This window comes from Odocoileus virginianus, chromosome 9, assembly GCF_023699985.2.
Source record: "Odocoileus virginianus isolate 20LAN1187 ecotype Illinois chromosome 9, Ovbor_1.2, whole genome shotgun sequence".
Lineage (NCBI taxonomy): Eukaryota > Metazoa > Chordata > Mammalia > Artiodactyla > Cervidae > Odocoileus > Odocoileus virginianus.
In genome coordinates this window covers 69,216,543-69,228,357 of record NC_069682.1, presented here as the reverse complement: position 1 = coordinate 69,228,357, position 11,815 = coordinate 69,216,543, and the positions used below count along the sequence as shown (strand labels likewise).

At 43.3% G+C, this 11,815-nt stretch overlaps 1 long non-coding RNA gene across 2 annotated transcripts; it reads left to right on the top strand.

The window, feature by feature from the left end:
* The first annotated feature begins 1,543 nt into the window (after positions 1-1,543).
* LOC139036515 (uncharacterized) lies at positions 1,544-10,520 on the top strand. Of its 2 annotated transcripts, none has more exons than XR_011489280.1 (6): positions 1,544-1,687; positions 3,657-3,740; positions 4,955-5,032; positions 7,531-7,593; positions 8,953-9,147; positions 9,584-10,520. It is a non-coding gene; the product is annotated as an uncharacterized lncRNA (long non-coding RNA). The 2 variants fall into 2 exon arrangements; XR_011489279.1 differs by having other exon boundaries at positions 9,527-10,520.
* The last annotated feature ends 1,295 nt before the right edge of the window (positions 10,521-11,815 follow it).

The window sequence follows — 11,815 nt, the reverse complement described above, 5'->3', positions numbered from 1 at the left end:
GTTATTGAACAAGGCAGGTGGGTCGTGGAGCCTATGAATTTATACCTAGTTGGTCACACATATGGACTTGTGATTAACTCTTGAAATGTGGGTAACCCTCGGGGACTGAGACTTCACCCTGTGGGGGCTGGGTCACCTTGTGGATTTACTGTCAGAAGAGAATTGACTCCTGGATGCTCAGTGGGTGTTGGGAAATGGGTTGCTGTAGAGACTTCGCATGTTTGGAAAGTGAAAGTCACTCAGTCATGTCCGACTCTTTGCCACCCCATGGACTATACAGTCCATGGAATTCTCCAGGCCAGGATACGGGAGTGGGTAGCCTTTTGCTTCTGCAGGGGATCTTCCCAACCCAGGGATCAAACCCAGGTCTCCCACATTGCAGGCAGATTCTTTACCAGCTGAGCCACAAGGGAAACATGTTTGGAGTCAGGGACAAATTTCAGACTCATTCTTCTCTATCATTTGTGTCTGCTTTGAGAGTCATGGCCCTGGGACTATACTATAGCAGAACGCTCATAACACCTTCCCAATCTCTGTATTTTCAGAATTCCTGGCAGAATAAGATACTTGATTAAATGGGTTGTGACTTTTCCCTTGTACTCAGCATTGTTCTTATTACTACAAAGGACTTTGGCTTCTCAGGGAGAAGGAATATATATCTGTTGCCTCCATTGCTTCCATAGCAACCCCATGATGTGGGCAGCACGGATCTCATCTGATACCAGAACACAGGGGTCTCTGGGATATCTCTATCCTCTGGCACAAAGTTAGGAAAAGGCAGAGTGTGATCCCAAAACCACTACAGGAGAGAGCAGGAGGAAGGAGGTGGTTGTAGGTTACCTTCCAAGTTTCCCTGAGGTTCACTCAAGCAGACAGCCCTCCTGTCTGTGAAACCAGGTGAGGGCCAGCAGGTGGTCAGGCTGTGGAGACATGTTCAGCTCTCTGTTTCCCCTCTGCCCCCTTCTCTTACTCCTTTATTTGAAGCAGAAAGCAGGTTACAGCCCAGAAGGACATCATCTTTTCCAGCTAAGTTCCCGCCTGGACCAGTGCCTGGTAAAGAGCACACGTCCATCCAGTGGAGGAGCTGTGGCAATAGTTGCAGGAAGGTGTCTTGTATCACACATGTCATCTGAGGTAGGTGAGGGGGGTCAGGGTATTGAGGTCCAGGTGAGATGATACTTGCACTAGGCTGAAAAGGATGACATGAGCTAACACACTGCTGATCATTTAAATGTCCTTTGATCAGCTCTCATCCACTCACTGACCATCCATCACATACCTGGCATGGCTCTAGGTGCTAGAATGCTCCCTGAGTGACCATATTGGACAAACTCCACCTGTCTGATCACCACCTAGGTTTATATGAGGCCACAGGCATCATTAAGTCTGAGACCTGCTATTTTTGGATATCTGGCCCCTGCAGAGAGAAGCAGAAGTCATGGTTAGATAGGGAGATTATGCAATAAACAGGACTGATCCAACCCCTCCCATCCCCCCTCCCCTCCTCATCACCTGATCTCACCCCTCGGCCAGGATAATAAAAGCTCAGTCCATCCCCAGCATCCTCAGGAGCCCTCCTGCAAGGCCACAAAGATGAGCCAGCTCTGCCTCTCTGCAGCCCTTCTCGTCCTCTTGGTTATCCTGGTGGATAGCACCCCAAAGGGTATTAACAAGAGCCATGACCACGGTAAGTCTGGGCTCACCTCTTCTCTACACACTGGAGGGAAATGAGAGGAGTCCATGGAAAGAGCAGGGGGCATGGGTGGGGTGAGTGCTGCCAACCCTCTCAGGATTTTTTTCCTGCCATGTTGGACAGGATTTTTGTTTGTTTTTGGCTGCATTGATCTTCCTTGTTGCATGAGGACATTCTCTAGTTAGGTGGGCTATTCTCTGTTTGTGGTATGTGAGCTTCTTGTAGGGTGGCTTATTTTGTTGCAGAGCAGGGGTCTAGGCATCTGGGATCAGTAGTTATGGTTCACCTGCCTAGTTGCCTCGCCGCACGCAAAATCTTCCCAAAGCAGAGATCAAACCCACAAGCCCTGCGTTGGCAGGCAGATTCTTAACTACTGGACTATCAGGGAAGTCTGAAGTCACAAACTTTTAACTCCACGGACATCATGACTCTCATGAAGAAATATCTTCAAATTAAAATACATATATCTCCAACCCAACTCTACCAAATCAGGGACTCCATTTCTGAGACTCTCTATTCTTGGTCTCTGCCTTGTCTGTGAACCTCACTGTACTGTAGTAATAAAAAGACCCATATTTGATCCTTCTCATGCTTAATAGCCCAGGGCTCCTAAAACTCTTGCAATTTACTGACTTTCCAGGATATGAAATGAATCACAAAAAGCAACTCAAGGTACCTTCAGGATGGGCCTGGTCTCCAAGAAACCTCAAACACCCATTTAAAGTTTACAATTACCACCTGTCATTCCAGCACTTCTGCAGAGAGGGGAGGGAGAGTGAGGTCAATTACCAGTGGCTGATGATCCAACCAATATGCCTGTTTAGTGAACCCTAGAAAGAAATACATAAATACTGGGATCAGAGAACATTCAGGCTGGTGAATTCATGGAGATGATGTATGGGTGCAGTCCTTACTAGGGCATGGAGGCTGGGCACACCTCCACTCCCCTTTTGCCCTACGCATCTCCTCCATTGTACTGCTTTGTGTTTTATTTTGTATATTTATCTGGGAAGAGTAAGCAAGTGTTTTTCCTAAGTTCAGTCACAGTTTCTATTGATTTATTGAATATGGAGGTAGGGTCATGGACTCCCTGATTTTAGTCATTTGGTCACAAGCATGAGTGACTCTAGACCTGGCCACTGGGATCTGACCTGAGGACAGTTAAGACCCCTCAACCTGCAGAATCTGCAGTAATTCCACAGTTTTTGAATCAGAAGTAAATGGACTTGTTGGATGCCAGTGGGTATTTGGAAAATCGGTTGCTCTTGGTGGAGACATCACACATTTGGTGCTAGGGAAAAATCCAGACTCAATTTCCCCTGTGATTTGAAGCCTCAGGTGATGCTCCAAAAAGGGGAGTAATGAAAGTATGACACTAAATCCAGAAACTGTTTTCAGGTATCTGTATTTTCAGAGTTCCTGGCAGAATCAGGTAGCATATCAAATAGGTTATATAACATGATAGTATCTTGTCCTGACCCTACCACCCACGTGTCATGTTTCCTGGGGCAAGTCATCTGCAATTTTCTCACCTGAACAGGGGGAAAAAGTTACATGCCTTCTTTGAACAGATTACCAGTCATGAATATAAAGATTTGAATCACATTTCACGGTGAATTGTGTGCGTTTTCCACCAGGACATGTTAATCCGAAAAAAATTTTTCTTCCTACTTGCTTCTGGCAAGAAAGAATATGTAGGTGTCAAATAAGGATTATTTTTTTATTATTGAAACTAATCAGAAAGACCTGGGATAAATGAGCAGAGCTATGGCAGAGGAAGCAAGAAACACAACCCTGTGTGTGTTGGCTCCTGGGATCAAGGCTGATACAATATTAGTAAGGTCTCCAGGCAGGGCCTTTCCCTTGTACCTTTTTGACTATTATTTTATTCTCCGTATTTGATCCTTGCCCTAGTCTATGGGTCAGACCTCCTGAAACTCTTGGAATTTACTGTCTTTCATAGGTCTGCAGATAAGCCCTGGAAGAGGACCTGAGAAACATTCACTAAAAGGGATAGTTTCAAAAATCTTTGATGGCGTGCTTAAAGGTTGGCACTTTCTTCACCTCTGGGGAGAGGAGAGGGCACTGAGATTGAGAACAGTCACCAGTGGCCAATGATTTAATTGATATACCTGTTTAGTTAAGTCTCAATAAAAACCCATAAATATGGGCATTCAGAGAGCTTTGGGGTGGTAACATATGGTGGTGATATGAGGCTCCTGTGCTCTCTAAGGCGTGGAGACTCCTAGCACCTCCATTCCACCTTTCCCCACAGATCTCATTATTTCACTGTCCCTCGATTTATCCTTAATGATAACATGAGCTCAGTATATGAGTGGTCTTCCTGTGTTTGGTCATCAGATCTATTGAGTTATTGAACATGGAGGTGGGGTAATGGAACTTTTGAGGCTTAGCCACTTTGTCAAATCATGAGTGATTCAAGACCATATGGCTGACATCTCAACTGAGGACAGTTTTGAGCCCTCATCCTAGAGAATCTGTACTAACTCCCCAGATTTTGTATCAGAAGTAAATTGGCTTTTTGGACACCCAGTGAGTGTTTGGAGAATTGGATGTTGTTGCTAGAGCACCACATATTTGGTGCCAGGGGAATCCCAACTCACTCTCCCCTGTGCTTGGGAGCTCAGGTGAGTCCTGGGACAGGGGAGTAATGAAAGTAGGACACTGAACCTAGAAACTCTTACCAGTTATCAGTATTTTCAGAGTTCCTGGCAGAATAGGATAGTATATCAAATGGGTTGTGACAAGACGACAGTATCTTGCCCTCACCCTGCCACCCACATGCCCTGTGTCCTAGTGCAAGTCACCTACAGTTTCCTCATCTGTACAGCAGATGCCTGTTACATGGGTTCTTTGAACATATCACCAGTTATAAATATAAAGAGTTTATTCACACTTCATGGTCAATTTCAGTAATATTTCACCAAGATAAATTCATTTGAAAAAATTTCCCTACCTATGTGCTTGGGGCTGGAAAGAATATTTGTATGTCAAATAATGATTATTCCTCTATTAAAAAATTATCAGAATGACCTGAGCAGAGCAGCTGCAGGGAAAGCAAGAAACACAGCCATGTGTGGTTGGCTTGTGGGACCAAGGCTGATACAATATTAGCAAAGTCTCCAAGAACTCTCCCTTGTCCATTTTTGACTATTTATTTATTATCCATATTTGATCCTTGTCCTGGTTCATGGTCTAAGACTCCTGACAATTTTGGCTTTTTTTTTTTTTCTTTCATAGGTGTCAAGACTGCTAAAGGAGTGGGAAAAGATATACTAAAAATGTTGCAGAAAAGTATCTCCAAAAATGGACATAAAGGTTTGAGCTTCTGTACTTCTGCACTTCTGCAGAGAGAGGAGGGCATTGAGATTGAGATCCATCACAACTGGTCAACGATTCAATCAATATGCCTATTTTGTCAAACATCATTAAAAACCTATTAATACTGCAATTTAGAGAGTTTTCAGGGTGGTAAAAAATGAAGGTTGTGTGAGGGTGCTATGCTCTCTGAGACATGGAAGCTCTGTCCACCTCCCCTTCTGTTTGACCGACACATCTCCATTTTCTGTTTCTGAATTTTATGGTGTATATTAATGTCAGAACAGTAAGTAAGGGTTTTCTGAGTTGGATCAGCGGCTCTACTGAGTTACTGAGCATGGAGGTAAGGTGATGGAAATTCTCATTTTTAGTCACTTGGTCAGAAGCATGAATGACTCAAGACTACATGACGGTCTGGATCCCTGAACCTCTGACATCTGTTCGTACTACACAGATTTGGTGTCAGAAGTTGGTTGACTGTGATTCACCCATTGGGTGTTGGAAATTGGATGGTGTTGGTGCTGAAACCACAATTTTCATGTCAGGAGAAAACCCAGTCTCACCCTGCCCTGTGATTTGAGGGCTTACATGAGGCTTGGGGAGAGGCGAGTGGTGAAAATAGGACACTGCACCCAGAAACTCTTACCAGTTATCAGTATTTTCAGAGTTTCTGGGAGAATAGGATAGTATATCAAATGGAATGTGACAGGGCAGTATCTTGTCCTGACCCTGCCACCCACATGCCCTGTGTCCTGGGGAAAATCATCTGTAGTTTCCTCATCTGAACAGCAGATACCTGTTACATGGGTTCTTTGAACATATCACCAGTCATAAATATAAAGAGTTTATTCACATTTCATGGTCAATTTTGCTCATTTTTCCACCAGGATATGTTCATCTGAAAAGATATTTCTACCTATTGCTTTGGGGTGAGAAAGAATATTTATGTGTCAAATAATGATTATCTCTCTACTGTAATAATAAATCACAAAGACCTGGGATCACTGAGCAGAGCAATTGCAGGGAAAGCATGAAACACAGCCCTTGTGTGGCTGGCTCCTGGGACAAGGCTGATATAATGTTAGCAAAGTCTCTAGGCCTTTTCCCTTGATGACTTTTGACTATCATTTTATTATCCATATTTGAACCTTGTCCTGGTTCATGGTCTAAGACTCCTGAATATTGTGGAATTTTTGTCTTTCATAGGTGCCAAGATTGTCAAAGCAGGATCCGGTTTAATAAGGGAAATGGTTAAAGCAATGCATAAAGGAAATACAGATTTGAACTTTCTGCTCCTATTGGGAAAGGGGAGGGAGGATGCTGAGATTGAGATCAGTCACCTCTGGCCAATGATTCGATCAATATGCCTATTTAGTGAAACCTCAATAAAAATCCAGAATATTGGCATTCAGAGACTGTTCGGGATGATAACAAAAGGAGGTTATATGAGGGTGCTCATCTAACCAGGACATGGAGGCTTCACACACCTCCACTCCCACTTTGCCCTACAGATCTCCTCCATTTCATTCTTTCTGAGTTTTATCCTGTACATTGATTGAGAACAATAAGAGTTTTCCTGAGATCAGTCACCGGTTCTACTGATTATTGTGCATGGAGTTGGGGTGGTGGAAATTCTCATTTTTAGTCACTTGGTCAGAAGCATGAGTGACTCAAGACCACTTGGCTGGCATCTGAAGAGAGGACAATCTAGATCCCTCAACCTGTGGCATCGGCCCAAACTCCACAGATTTTGTGTCAGAAGTCAGTTAACTGTGGTTCTCCCATTGGGTGTTGGGAATCAGATGGTTTTAGTGCAGAAACCATGTATTCCACTTCAGGGAAAAACACAGACTCACCTTCCCTTGTGATTTGAGGGCTCATATGAGGCTTGGGGAGAGGTGAGTAGGGAAAGTAGGACACTGCACCCAGAAACACTTACCAGTTATCTGTATTTTCAAGTTCCTAGCAGAATCAGGTAGTGTATCAAATGGGTTGTGACCTCACAGTATCTTATCCTGACCCTACTACCCACATGACTGTGTCCTGGGGCAAGTCATCTGCAGTTTCCTCATCTGAACAGGGGAAACATGTTACATGAGTTCTTTGAACAGATGACAAGTAATGAATAGAAAGAATTTATTCACATTTCACATCCAGATTTGTTTATTTTTCATCCCAATGTGTTAATCTAAAAAAATATATTTCTCCACCTACTTGCTTTGGACAAGTAAAAATATTTCTTTACCAAATAATGGTTATTCTTCCATTATTAAAACTAATTGAAAGATGTGAAACCATGGAGGACAGCAACTTCAGGGAAAGCAAGAAACATAGTCCTTGTGTGGTAGGCTGTGGGACCAAGGCTGATACAATACTGCTAAAGTATCCAGGCCCTTTCCCTTGTCCTTTTTTGACTTATTTTCTTATCCATATTTGATCCTTTCCCTGTTTCATGGTCCAGGCCTCCTGAAACTCTTGAAATTTACTCTCTTTCATAGCTCATGGAAAGCAACTGGAGAAACGTTCATTAAAGGAGCTCCCAACACAAACACTCAGACATGGTAAGAAAGGTTTTGTATTTTCTGCACCTCTGGGGAGAGGGGAGGGCACTGAGATTGAGATCAATCACCAGTAGCCAGTGATTCAATCAGTAAGCCTATTTCTTGAAACCTCTATAAAAATCCACAAATACTGGGGTTCAGAGAGTTTTCCGAGTGGTGAATACAAGAGAGTGATGTGAGGGTGCTGTGTTCCACTGGGACATGGGAGTCCGCACACCTCCACTCCCTCTTTGCCCTACACATCTCTTCCATTTCACTGTCTGTGAATTTTATCATGTATATTAATCTGCGAACAATAAGTAAGAGTTTTCCATTGGAGATTGTTCAATGGACAGTTCCTCTCCCCTCCCTGAGGCTGAGGGAAGGTGAGCAGACAGAGGCTAGAAGACCACGGGGAGGATAGCAATGAAAGTTTCAACCCTTCTGTAGGTAGTCCTCTCCTTTGCAATAAGAGCCCATTCTGGGTTATGAGGGTCTTTCCAAAATCATCGACTTCATACAGCAGAAAACGGTTTTACTGTTCTTATCACATAAGAAATACCAAGATTTTTAGGAACTCAGTGTCAGATAAAGAATGAAAAAAAAACTTATATTTCATCTTATAATCCCAATATCAACATGTAAATAGTATCACTATTCAATTTATACGGTCCTTGGATGAGGTTACAGAAGTAAACACACTGGTATGTCTTCTTCATGCCTTTTTTCCATTATAGCATGATTTCTTTACATTTTTTATTAATGGTGGAAAATTTGTACTGTACACAAAGCACAGATATTACCTGGTATTATAAAACTCAGGCATCCAGACCGAGTAATTATTGACATATAGGGAATGTTTTTTACCTGTGACCTCTTTGTGTGGTTGTAGAGTTGTGGGTTTTTTATTTTTATTTTTTTGAGCACTTATGTGTTTATTTGGGTGGGTTGGGTCTAGTTGTGGGGAGCAAGCTCAGTAGTCATGGCCTGCCTGCTTAGTTGCCCCAAGGTGTATGGGACCTTAGTTCCCTGATAAGGGATTAAAACCAGGACTCCTGCATTGGAAGGCAGATTCTTAACTACTGGACAATGAGGGAAGTCTTGTAGAAGTTTTTGAGGCTTATCAAAGGCATTATACCAATTTTTCTCAAAATGATTCATGAGGAGAAATACATTTGTACATGATTACTATATCATGTCATGCTCTGCAAATTCATAATTCTGTCCCCAAAGGAGGTTTCCAAATGGGCTTTTCAATTTGGCCATCCCCCACAGCCCTAACATTCTCTATTGAAAAACAAACTGGTGATTCCAGTTGTTGACCTTGTCCCGAGTTGTGACGACCACCTCATAACTGACTCATTGCCCCTACCATTCTAGCAACTTCTAGGCCTAGCATCTGCCTGGACCGGCATTCCCGGGTCCCTGCTATGACCAGAAGACGAGGTATTTCTACAATGCCAAGACCGGGCGCTGTGAAGTCTTTATATAATATGGCGGCTGCAAAGGGGACAAGAACAGCTTCCTCACAGAAAGGGGCTGCAAGATCTGCAGTGAAGGGATAGTGTCCCAGTGGTAAGACAGGGGCAGGGCACAGGAGGAGGGGAAGGGCTGGGGAAAGAGGTGGAGCTCAGGGACCTCACACCATTCACCCTGCACAGGGTCTTCCTCCTCGATGCTGCCAGGAGAAGAGGCGGCAGTGTCCTGTGAAACCCACACTGAGCGAGGTCTCCAGGGGCCAGCTTGCCAGAAGGTCAACACTAAGTGCCTCTTTATGATCATCTGAGCCTAATCACATGCTCCACTTTCTCAAATGGGACCACTGATTCAGCCACCCTCCAGGGCGGGTCTGCAGTGCCCCCAGGTGCCCCACATTGGCTTGGAAAACTCACTTCCTTCTTATTGGCGATTTGGGTTATGACGACTGTGGTTTTATATATTTTGGAAAATCTAGGATCTGTCAAGATGACGGGTGTCCAGGTCTGGAGCTACAGTGATGGCACTCAACAAGTTCCTTTCTTTTTGCAGAGGACATGGGAAGAGTGGTCCCCAGAAAATGTGAAGTCCGAGGAGGACTCCTGCAGGGCTGGACTGTGGCTGCTTCTGAAACAGTTCCGTCTCCTCGGAGTCCTCTCCACTACACTTCTCAGCACAACCTACCTATTTCCTTTCCTCCATGGTCTACATGCCTTAATTCTGCCTCACCCAGTTGGCTGTCAGCACCATGAGATCATGTCTTCCCTTTATCCCTAGCACTTAGCTCAGTTCACCAAGGAGTCAGTTCATAATTATTTGAGGAAGGAAAGAATGAATGTAGGAGCACATTCCTCATGACCAGAGTAACTGCAGAGCCTGCAATGTAATACAGGATTTTTGTTTTCACTCCCATCCTCACGGCATCCTCATCTTCATCTCCCTGCCCACCATCACTGCTCTCCTTGTGGGTGGCCAAGGTAGAATTTCCAGCCTCCAGTTCTCAACATCAATAATGAGAGAAGAATTTGGGATAAAGAAACCCCTTGACCCCACAATGATGTTGCAAATTTCCTTTCTGTAGTTTCAAATACTGTGGTTTATATTTCAATACATGCATATTCAGAGTTAAACTGACTGGAGTGGAGTCTGTTGTTTGCAACTACAAACTTTAACAAATAGGGTCTATGGAAATGGTGGTCCTTCTCACTGTTCTGCAGATAGTGGGCTCCTCCCATTTCCCTGTCCAGAGACTGGCCTATGGGTATAGGAAGCAAATCCATTATAGCATCATCGACCTGTTAATAACCACTTCATTCTACATAGAAACCTGGAAGACATACACCTCAACACGAAAACTTTTCTTTCTTCTAAATCCAGTTCAAATTTAGGGGCATTTTTTCTCCTGGACTTAATGGGCATGAGTTTCAGTTGTCCACTTTTCTGAGGAATGTAATTTCCTGAGGTCGCATGGGAGAAGGAGATTTTTTTTTTCGGTTAAAGAAGGACAATTACCTTTCAGTGACCCAGGCTTTGTGCTAGTATTTTATTTGTTATTCTATTAATCATTCTAAAACTTCTTCAAGGAAGGAAATGGTGGTGTAAAAATGGCACTTAACTTCTGTATTATTTTCCCAACTTGGCAGGTCCCTGTCCTCCCAATAGAGGGACTTTGATGATGTTTTCCTCTGCCTCTGGGAAGATGCGGGATGGAGGCGCCTTTGAAGAATGGAGAGTGTCTGTTTCATGACAGATGAGGAAAGTGAAGCGTGGGGACCACAGCAAGCCCGGTATTGCAATAAACAAGAATGCAGAGGGTACTGGTGCTGCTACTCTCTTGCCATAGTCTTGGGCAAATTTCTCAGCATATTTGAGCTTTGCTTATTTTAGTTATAAAATAACTAAAGGAGAAGCCTTGTACTTGTTAATATTTCTAGCCAGAGACCACTACAAACACTCCCCTTTCTAGTCAAACTCATTGGGTTTATTACTCACTGCAGCAAGGAACAGGAATCATCTTGGAAAATAAAGTGCCATCTTATTGAGAGAATGTTAGACAAACACATGAAAAGATGCTCAACATCACTCATTATCAGAGAAATGCAAATCAAAACCACAATGAGGTACCATCTCACGCTGGTCAGAATGGCTGCTGTCAAAAAGTTTACAAACAATAAATGCTGGAGAGGATGCGGAGAAAAGGAAACCCTCTTACTCTGTTGGTGGAAATGCAAACTAGTACAACCACTATGGAGAACAGTGTGGAGATTCCTTTAAAAACTGGAAATAGAACTGCCATATGGCCTAGCAATCCCACTGCTGGGCATATACACCAAGGAAACCAGAATTGAAAGAGACATGTGTACCCCAATGTTCATCAGAGCAGTGTTTACAATAGCTAGGATATGGAAGCAACCTAGATATCCATTGGCAGACGAATGGATAAGAAAGCTATGGTACATATACTCAGCTATAAAAAAGAATGCATTTGAATCAGTTTTATTGAGGTGGATGAAATGAGCCTATTATACAGAGTGAAGTAAGTCAGAAAGAAAAACACCAATGCAGTATATTAACACATATATACGGAATTTAGAAAGATGGTAATGATGACCCTATATGTGAGATAGTAAAAGAGACACAGATGTAAAGAACAGACTTTTGGACTCTGTGAGAGAAGGCATGGGTGGGATGATTTGAGAGAATAGCATTGAAACATGTATATTATCTTATATGAAATAGATCGCCAGTCCAGGTTTGATGCGTGAGA